Source organism: Carassius auratus, chromosome 23 (assembly GCF_003368295.1).
Source record: "Carassius auratus strain Wakin chromosome 23, ASM336829v1, whole genome shotgun sequence".
NCBI classification, from domain to species: domain Eukaryota; kingdom Metazoa; phylum Chordata; class Actinopteri; order Cypriniformes; family Cyprinidae; genus Carassius; species Carassius auratus.
In genome coordinates this window covers 10,786,646-10,797,806 of record NC_039265.1, presented here as the reverse complement: position 1 = coordinate 10,797,806, position 11,161 = coordinate 10,786,646, and the positions used below count along the sequence as shown (strand labels likewise).

At 36.6% G+C, this 11,161-nt stretch overlaps 1 long non-coding RNA gene across 1 annotated transcript; it reads left to right on the top strand.

Annotated features, from left to right (window-relative positions):
- Positions 1–2,642: 2,642 nt before the first annotated feature.
- LOC113041748 (uncharacterized) lies at positions 2,643–9,345 on the top strand. Its single transcript, XR_003275461.1, has 6 exons — positions 2,643–2,690; positions 6,635–6,830; positions 7,687–7,980; positions 8,121–8,245; positions 8,555–8,629; positions 9,144–9,345. It is a non-coding gene; the product is annotated as an uncharacterized LOC113041748 (long non-coding RNA).
- Positions 9,346–11,161: the final 1,816 nt, after the last annotated feature.

The window sequence follows — 11,161 nt, the reverse complement described above, 5'->3', positions numbered from 1 at the left end:
TGTCGAAAAATATCAATCGTGCTATTTGAACGAAATACCGTCAAATTATTAATATTTGCGCAAGGAATTGTGGTTTGTTTGTTTTTTCCACTGTAAAAATGTAAGATGACTGTTCGTTTTTGACTTCATAAACTTAAATGTGTTTTATTATTAAAATGTAATATGATCTATTAGTTTTTTTCACCCTAAGAGTTAAAATATAATTTTTATAACTTGTGGTCTATAGAAAAACAATGGAAGTCAATGGCTATCATCAGGTGTTTGGTTACTTACATTCTTCAGAATAACTTCTTTCATGTTCAACAGAAGAAACAAACTCATGCATGTTTGGAAGAAGTGAAGGTGATTAAATTATGGTACAATTGTCATTTTCAGTTGAACTATGGCTTTAAACAACATGGGTTTCTCAATGCACTTATCAATACCAATATGTGGATAGTATGAGCATTGAAAGTTTTAACATTTTATGAAAGCATGTAGTAAACAAAATTATTTTTTATATACTTTATACTTTTATAAATGTATACTGTACTACCCATTAACTGGCTATCAATAGATTTCAAAACTGACAATAGGTGAACCATGAAAACATGGTGGACACTGCATGAATACATTATCTGACAATAAACCAAAGATAATGTGTGTGTTTTTTCTGAAAATGTGATTGTGTTTGCATGTGCAAAACTCCCACGCTGTAATGCTACGGCACCGCTTTTTGGTTGCTAAGTGGTATTCAGACCATAATTACTTGGCAACAAACACCATTTATTTAGACAAACATATTCTGCATTCATAAGGCATTACATGTGTGAGTGATAGCAGTGGTAATGCAACAGCATCATTGCACTAATGCATGTGAATAGCACAAAAATGTTCAGGTCACTTTACTAATGTCTACAATTAAAATATCATGTTTGTTTTGAATGTAGATCAAATGTTAAACAAACATATAGATTTTTTTATTTGGGATAAACTTTTAATTATTACATAGAATTTTATTATATATTACAATGCAATGATTTCTCAAATAAAATTCAAATTGTCTATAAAATGATATTAAAATGTATACATTTATATTTTGTAAAAAGAGTTAATTTAGACACATTAACTGGTTATTTGATTATACATTTTATAATAACAGTAATATTTAATATTTAATTCCTCAGATGTACAAGTTAATAAAAAAAAAAAAAAGTTGGCTTCATGAACAAATTCATATGTAAGCACAGTTTGTATTTGTACAAAACTCATTTTTAAGCATTTCAGCCACTTTTTTTTCAAGAGCATGAGAAACAAATTTTGCCCAACTTTTGTGCATATTGTATATCTTACCTTTGTGATGCAGTTTTTTGCTGAGCAGTGCTTTGTGCTTTTTGATGAAGTATGATGGCATCGCTGGCAAAACCACGTCCAGTGGCAAACGAAACGCTCTCAGGAACGCCAGTGTATATCTGTCTTATGTGCTTGATGTTGTTGTGTGTATCCTGAGAGGAATGATGAACCTGGGCAAACAGTTCTCTCATTAAAACACTCTGTGTACGGTGTTACCATGGTGGGGAGAGGAAACATGGCAGATAACCGGACATGAAGATCTCTAGATACTTCAGAGAGGGTGATTTGCGTAAATGGGAATACAAATGTGGAGACGAGGAACCTGTTTCCACCTAAGAGGGTTTCACAGAGGATGCGAATCACTTTCTCACATCCAGTGCAAAGTCAATTAACTGACAGGGTTTGCTCCAGATGTTGTACATTACCTATAGAGTAGATTGACTAACCATGTGGACATGTTTTTCCTGCCAGATTTGTGTTATGACCCTTCTTCTCAGGTTAGTTTCTGTGTGAGTTACATCAATGCTACATGATATAAAAATGACTCTGATGATATCAATTCTGGACTGAATATCCAACAGATTTGAAATCAAATTATAAGATGGAGGGTACATAATAGAAAGTCTTTAGGGGACTCCTAATGATGTCAAACGTAACCAACTGGGGAAAAATATTTCTTTGCTCTGCACAACTTCTACCAAAGAAGGTGCTCATGCATAACAGTGATTTCACCCTGTAGCTCATTTCTAACTGATGATTGCAGTCAGCTTGTGCTACATCTTTTTCTGTTTTCCAGTAAATCACCTAATCATCTTCATGACACATTCACCTGATATACAAGAAAACTGTGTAAGTTAACGACGTTTCCAGAGAATATTTATTTCCCACATAAACTGACTTATATTCAATATAGCCATACTGTACATTCTCAGAAATGACAGTGGTGGACAGTAACGGAGTAGCTTTACTTCGTTACTGTACTTTTTCAAGTATCTGTACTTTACTGGAGTAGTTTTATTTTGAGTAACTTTTACTTTTACTTCACTACATTCCAAAGCATAAGATCGTACTTTTAACTTCACTACATTTCATAAAAAATATCGTTACCTATAATATAATCACGTGCTCCGACACGCAGAAGCGGTGTCTGATTCATCATGAACGAACTGAGTCTTTTCAAAATAATCTTTTAAATCGGATCGCGAATCGCACCAAACGATTCGTTTACGAATTAGAATGATCCGATTGCAGCTGTTCTGGAGTCGACCACTCACTGATTCAAATGAACCGTGTAGTGCGAGTCTACTGAAGTAAGAACCGGGAGATCTTGTGAGCGCGTGCGTCTGATGTTGCTAAAAGTAAGTTATTAATGTCCAAATTTAGGATTAATTATTGTAACTGAAAATCATATTCTTTATTATTTATTTTATATATTTTATTTTGATAATTTAGAATTATTACTGAAATACAACCTTTTTTTGTTTCAAACAGTTCATTGAACAATAATAAATGAAGTACCTGAAGCTGACAATGAAGTTAATGTATAATAATTAGCAAAGATGATTAATTTAGCGCTGTAAACGCTCGTGTGAGGGGCGGAGACGCGCCGCGGAGCGTCAGACCAAACACAGCAGAATGGTAGGAAACTTCACTCCTCTTATTATTTCTCTTTTACTATAGCGATTTATTTTTAGATACGTGATCTGAATCTTTCATAGAGTTGTAGAGTTAGAGTTATTAGAGAAATAGAGTTATTTTTTACATTCTTTGGTCGAAGTTTTCAGATCGGCACTTTGGAGCCTGTTAGCGACTCGGTTGATTCAGATCGGGACTTCGGAGCCTGTTCGCGACTCGGTTGATTCAGATCGGGACTTCGGAGCCTGTTCGCGACTCGGTTGATTCAGATCGGCACTTCGGAGCATGTTCGCGACTCGGTTGATTCAGATCGGCACTTCGGAGCATGTTCGCGACTCGGTTGATTCAGATCAGGACTTCGGAGCCTGTTCGCGACTCGGTTGATTCAGATCGGCACTTCGGAGCATGTTCGCGACTCGGTTGATACAGATCGGCACTTCGGAGCATGTTCGCGACTCGGTTGATTCAGATCGGCACTTCGGAGCATGTTCGCGATTCGGTTGATTCAGATCGGCACTTCGGAGCCTGTTCGCGACTCGGTTGATTCAGATCGTCACTTCGGAGCATGTTCGCGACTCGGTTGATTCAGATCGGGACTTCGGAGCATGTTCGCGACTCGGTTGATACAGATCGGCACTTCGGAGCATGTTCGCGACTCGGTTGATTCAGATCGGCACTTCAGAGCATGTTCAGGACTCGGTTGATTCAGATCGGCACGGAGCCTGTTCGCGACTCGGTTGATTCAGATTGGGACTTCGGAGCATGTTTGAGATTTTTTTTAATTCAGATCTCGAAGCAGGGAAGTGTTTGTCAAACAGTTAATTGATGATAGATGAATATTTGGACTTGATTTTTTTTTTACCTGTCGATTCAGCATGTGTACATGGACCCACAGACAAAGTTGGACACACTCTAGACTTAATCATCAGTAGGGCTCTAAACTTTTCATCCATTGTTATTAAGGACGTAGTGTCACGGATCGCAAGAGCCGAAGACTCAAGTGCAGGCAGATGGGAAGACTTTATTTATACGTCACCAAAATAAACAAAAACACAACTGAAACCAGAGGAGCGTTCAAAGTTATGAGACATAGACCAGTGGTGGACAGTAACGGAGTAGCTTTACTTCGTTACTGTACTTAAGTACATTTTTCAAGTATCTGTACTTTACTGGAGTAGTTTTATTTTGAGTACTTTTAACTGCACAACATTTCATAAAACATATCGTTACCTATAGCCTAATATATCACGTGCTCGGACACGCAAAAGCGGTGTCTGATTCATCACGAACGAACTGAGTCTTTTCAAAATAAACATTAATCGGATCGCGAATCGCACCAAACGATTCGTTTACGAATTAGAATGATCCGATTGCAGCTGTTCTGGAGTCGACACTCACCGATTCAAATGAACCGTTTAGTGCGAGTCTACTGAAGTAAGAACCGGGAGATCTTGTGAACTTGCCTGCGTCTGATGTTGCTAAAAGTAAGTTATTAATGTCGAAATTTAGAACTAAATCCGCTGTAAAGAGTGATCTGTTTAAGCCCACTGAAATGCTCGAGTGCAATCAGCGTCTCTGTGTTTTAGGTTAAAAAATAAAATGAAATAACCTTAAACTAACACAGATTGAATAAAATAACTCATGCATCTCCAAATTCCCCGCTGCCGTAATATTAACAGTTTTATTAAAATGCTACTATGACGTCTGTTTTTATATTGTTTATCAACAGTAACGTTATATTGTTTGGATTAACTAGACAAGTAACGTTAGACATGGATGTTTATTCATAACCGTACTGAAAATAAGTAAATATTGTAGCCGATGCTAAATGTCTAGCTAACAAGCTTGCTGGTGCTAACTTGAGGTAATTTTTATAAATAATGTCCAAATATTTTTATTCAACCATATTATATATATATATATATATATATATATATACACACACACATACATAACATAAAATTGCAAACATCTATCTTTCAGTACTTTTTTACTTAAGTACATACAAAATTGAGTAATTTTGTACTTTCGCTTGAGTAAAATTGAAAAAGGAGTACTTTTACTTTTACTGGAGTAATATCTTATTATATGTATGTGTACTTTTACTGAAGTACTTGATTTGTGTACTTCGTCCACCACTGGTAAATGAACAAAGATTATTGGAGTACTTTTTATAAGAATATACTATTTTAGTGTTTATACTTAAAAACGTCATTTAAATATGATGATTTGCTGCTCAAGACATATTTCTTAATATGTCGAAACTGTAAAAGTGAGAGTCAGTTTTCTTATTGAATTTAATGCATCTTTTAAAAAGTGTCGCAAATTCTTGAAAGGTGGTGCATATGGACCGAAATGTATTCAAAATATATCCTTTGGCTTTTGGACCCGATTTCATGGGAAGATTTGTCCTTGAGAAAATGGTGAGCAAGCAATCTAACCTAGCATCATTGACCTGAGACGGGGGTGACTCATGCAAGTCCAGCAGCTCAGTCTTTTTATTCCCAGCTCTTTAAATGGTTCTGCCGGACCCCTGTGGGTCTCTTATCAGGCGATATTATCCAATTTCCAGCTGTGACCACAACTAGCTTGGAATCTGTTTTGGAAGGATCATTTAGTTCCTGGATTTCTTCCTGTTTTCCTTTGGCAGTAGTTCAGTCCTGTTTGCTGTAAATCTGTCCGGCCAGCACATCAGTCACCCTGCCACGTAAAACAGCCCCTAAATGGCTAAAAGTTCTCACAGCACAGCAGGACTCACACTGACGGACATCAAAATGTCTGCTATTAATCTAATTATGAACATAACAATTGACTTACAAACTCCACATGTATGAACAAAAGATAATTATTCCTCAATTTGACTTTAGTGTTAGATAATGGAGAAGGGGAAACGAAATATAGAGTATCCTAGTAGTACACTAGTAAACTAGCATACAGTGCAACTGTGCATTAGCCCTTTTCTTATGCATCTTTCCTGCAGGATAAAATCAGAAGTAATAGATTTGCTGGAAAGACAACAAACACTGCTTAGATATGGTCTGCTCCTCTTGTTTTTAATCACCAAATACAGTTTGAAATGGGAGAGATGTAGCTATGTTGTGTTTAACTAGGATAGCGAATCATACCCTGTTTATGACTATACTGTAGGTACATGAGATATGGGAAGATAATAAATAAGACTTTGAGTCTCGGATCAAAGAGCCCTGAGAATGGATGCACAGGCCCTGCAATCAATGGACATCACTGAATGTAAAGAACAGATATCTCTCAAATCTCTCAGTTTATACAGCAGAACTACTAGCCACAATATAAGGCTTATAGTGCATGGAAGAAAATATAAAAATTAATGTTGTAGTTACATCAGAAAGCTTGTCTGCACTCACAAGTAAATGAGGAAAATTCATGTAGACTTGCTATTCTAAATTAATTATCTATCAAACAACAATCAGATTACACACCAAAGGACATGTTATAATGGAATGAAAAGGAAACAAAGGACTTAAAAGACATATATGAAAAATGTAAACTAAACTTTACTTTAAAAACACCCTTGGAGCTGCATTGAGGAAAATATATGCACAGTTCATTTATATATTTTAAAGAAACAGGCCTGATGGAGAGAATATAAAGTCTTGTGGTTTATTATTGTTTTCTTTTTTCCTGCCAGATCTTCTTGGTGGCACTAGGTGGCACAACCACCACTAAATTGAAAGAAGTACTAGTTTGGCGGGAATTATTTTAGCGGAATGAACAGTTGGCGCGCTAAAGTGAATCCAAGCATAACTCTAAAGTGATTTGGCAAAAAGCTATGATCAGGATGTGGGTGTTGTTTGGATTCATGATCCTGCTGATACTTGCCGTAGGTAAGACGTTATTTATATTGTTTTATTGTTTTGATTTGCAAGTTGAATCACGCCTCGGCTGTCTAGGCACAGGCCTACCGGCTTCGTATAAAAAAACGAGTGAGACTACTGACTACATACAGTAAGCTAAATAAGTGACTGATGTGATATGCTCCTAGTGAATAGCGCATGTCATGTGAACCACAAGAGAGGCTAAATAGTTGATTCTAATGATAACTTTAGCCAGTGGCGGTTCTAACGTGCATGGCGCCATGTTAGCCATGTCTAACCGTCACATGTGCAGCTCTGCTACAGTCTAGATAATAATTAGCACACATACTTTTTGGATTAAATAACACGTGTTACAACTTTACTTAATCGCTCTCACTTCATGTTTGCTCTTGAATGGAAATGTTTTGTTGCAATGCATTGTGGGATTACCTTATGTATGGTGTATGTGCAGAAATGCTGCTTTGGTGGGAAACTCATTAGATTCAGACAAACATTACATTTCTTAGGAATTTATCCTTTAAATAAGGGGGAAATATAGAAACTTTTAGACCTACTCTGAACATTTTTTGTTAAATGAGGAAAAATAGAATAGGCCTATTCTTTCAGTAACTTAACATATAACCATTTTGAGGTTATTCAAATAGATAATCAGCCTTGTTGGCAAATTAACAGATTTATTTCAGAATATTTGCTGGAGTTCAGGCTACTACTGTATGTTAAACTGAATTCTTGGCCACAGTTTTTCTGAATATAAATCTGAAACTGACACACTGAGCAAAAGAGTAAAATCTGAATGTGCATCTAAGTTTGGATCTGTATTACTAATGGTCTTACAGTTAACATATTCAAATATTTATTTTGACAGGTTCTTGTACAGAATGCAAAAAGGTGGATGTAATTGAGGGGGGAAATGCTAGCCTACCATTCACAACTTCTGGGCTGACTTTTTTCTATGAAATCCATTGTGAAGAGAGGACAAAGACTAAGATCGGTCAATACTGTGGCCCTGCTGATAACTGCAGCAACCAGAGTACAACTGGAGTTTTAATCGAGTCTGGCCATCTAATAGTTCATAATGTCACCTACAACAGATGCTACAGTGTCATTCCAGAAAAAAACACACCAGGAAAAGAGACATGTTATAATATTACTGTCAACAGTGAGTATGTTACAATGTCACCTTTCTTCTGGTGATACAAATAACATTTGACACTTTACATTTGTTTTGAGGTTCAGGTGGGTTGTAGAGAAGTTAAGCCTGTAGTTTTATCTAATGCTTTGTTCTTCTGACCCTTACAGAAATACACACTAAAGTCAGCCCACCCAATGAATACACAAATATTATTATTATTTGTGTTTCTGTTGCTGCTGTTGTTGTTGCTGTGATCTTGTGTGTCATCATCACTGTCTGGAACAAATGTAAAGTAAGTTGTGTTACAGTAATTTAATTGTTATTTTGACCAAATTAAGTAATTTGACCTCATTTACAACTGTGTTCGAGTAAAGTCAGCTTATTGTTCACATTAGAGCGAACACTTTTATAACAATGTGAATGCTAAGTCCAATTTAATATCAAGATGTAAAAGTACTGCGTGGGGAAAGCACGGCTTAATTTGAATTCAAAAGCCACACGTATTTTGTAGTTTGTCATTATCATTATACGGTTCCAAACTAATCGTGGTAATTCCAATTTAACAGCATAAAATCTTTTGTGTGCAATTTAAATTCAACAGAGCTACATACCAGTGAATGCACAAGTTGCTCCAGTGTGATGCTGGCAATACTGTCTCATGAAGAAATCATCATGGGTGAGTTCTCCCAGGTGTCTTTAGGTTCCTTTACACCTGATATAAACAATAAACATGTGTTTCATACACAAATTCCAACATGCCTCCACTGGTATAACAGAATGATCTCCATGCATGTCATACATGATAGCTGATAATGGTGAAATGGTTTAGTATAGGTCAGATACATGACTACGAGCGTGATTTCACTAAGTACAACATGTTCCTGGATTAACATTCTTGTTGATCCTAGTACAAAATTCCAATCAGCCAATCAGAATTGAGATATAACCTTTTTAAGAAATATCTGTTTTAGGCTCACAATCAGAGTTAGGTGCTTCTATGCTCTTGTTAATAATTTCCCACTGATTTTAGGTATAAATTATGGGTAAGGTTAGGTTTAGGGGTAGGGATTGGGATTATCCACTATGAATTTTTGGTGCATTTACTGTACAGCTTTAAAAGTTAGCGTATATGCTATATGATTATGACCTGATTAATGTAAATGCATGTACTTCTGTTCTGAATTTTGCAGAAAAACTAGATTCAGCCAACTGACTTCTTACAACAATGAATGCACCTCAACTTTAGATGGCTGCTTCACCTTCCATGGATTCCATCTAGTCACTTTGTAACTTTATTGACCTCATGTCTACAATGAAGGATTGAAATGAAGGGTAACATCTGTTTGGTGTCTGTGACTTAACTTATGAAAGTGAATATTTTTTGTTTTCTCAAAATGTAAATGACAAATATATATAAATATATCCACATCCACTTTGTACCCCCCCACCCCCACCCTCCATGTTTGTTTGCATTCATTACCTGTACTGCTCTTAATAAAGCCTCCACATAATTATGCGCCTTCTTGTGCCTTTTATTTTTTCTTAGTGTTGGCAAAAATCTGGAAATTGCTTATTTCCAGATTTTTGCCAACACTAAGAAAAATTAAAATTAAATAAATAAATAATAAGTTAACCCATCATCACCCAGCATCATGGCATTGTCTTTAGCTCACAGACAGAGCTCTTCTTTGAGCAGAGCACAACATCAAGTGCTCAACCAGTAAACCAACAGTGCCAATTCTCCAGTTCAAAAACCAGACTGGACAGAACCAATTGAATCAGAACACCACAATGCTCCAGACAATTTGAAATAGAAGAGAGAGAGAGAGGCATGAAGTTAACAACTGGCATTGTCCCTATTAAGAGACACATAAGCTGCAGAGGACTCTGTGGCAGGAATAGGCTTCCTGTCATTCTGTATGAGTTTGTGCACCATCATGTTGTGGGAAGACCTCTTTGTTGTGAAGATGGACGGTCTTTCTGCTCACTGATGGTAACTTCATAAAGTCCAGATTAACTGGAGCTAATGTTCCAGATAGTCAGTGATCCAGTTTCTCGGTCCAGCTTCAGTCTGTTGACTAAATGAATAAATGCAGTGTTTGTGAGCAGAAGAGAAACTTTTGACCCATAGTGCATAAAGTAAAAACAAAAAGTACAGTTCTTTGGATTAATTGTACTTCCACCTTATATTACTGTTGTGAATTTCAATCATTTTTTTCAGAGGACAGCAGAATAAACATTGATACATATATTTATCTTGGCTGTATTGAGTACATTTCATAGTTTGCATGACAGCACCAGTGTTCACTTCCTCAGAAATCATCTGTCACATAATAACAGCCATCAATCACATCCACATGAGCTGTAATCAGTGAACACACCATCCATCAGATGCTCACAGGCAGAATGGATCTCCCAAAGTCTGAAGGACAGTTCGCTCGGCTCAATAACAAAGACAAGTGAGAGTGTTTCAGGTCATGCTCAACTCATAAACTTATGGTTTTGTGTAATATGTGTTGAAGAATGATGAATTGAATTTTTTTTTTTAAATCTGTCAGTCATCAAGTTAACAGACTGCCAACAAGCTGTCAAGAACAATACTCTTAAAAGCAAACAAATCAGTAATTTGGCACCATATGCCGCTGTTTTTCAGAAAGAGCACGTGTATGAATTCATAGATCGATATTATAGTTAGTAATACCAGCTATTATTACGAAATCAAAAGCCATAGCCTTTTGTTGAACATTAGATTGTGTCCAAAAGCTTCAAAACAGACTATTTTATAATCAGTTCTCTCTCTCTCTCTGTCTTTACTCAAATCAAATTGATTCTCTGGAGCAGGATCAGCAAATGTAATCAGTGATTAAAAAGGCTGTGATTGAGGAGCGTGCACATGCTCATCAGATCAAACGAGCATCTGTTGTGCTGCAGTAGAGCTCTTGATTGAGCAGCACACAGATGGATCTGCACTCATGGAGGATGTCAGATAATTGCAGGTTAAATTCTGCATCTGCTGAGAAGAAAGCATCTGACCGGAGACTTATTCACTGTCTTTACTGCTCCAAAACAAACTCCATCTCACTTGACCCTATGAATCTGCAGTGTGTGCCTGTCTGAAACCAGTTACCTGATCCAGTTCCCATCAGCCATCTGAGGTCAACTGATCCAAGATCTGCTGCAGGAGGACAGTTTAAGGTCTTGTGGTAAT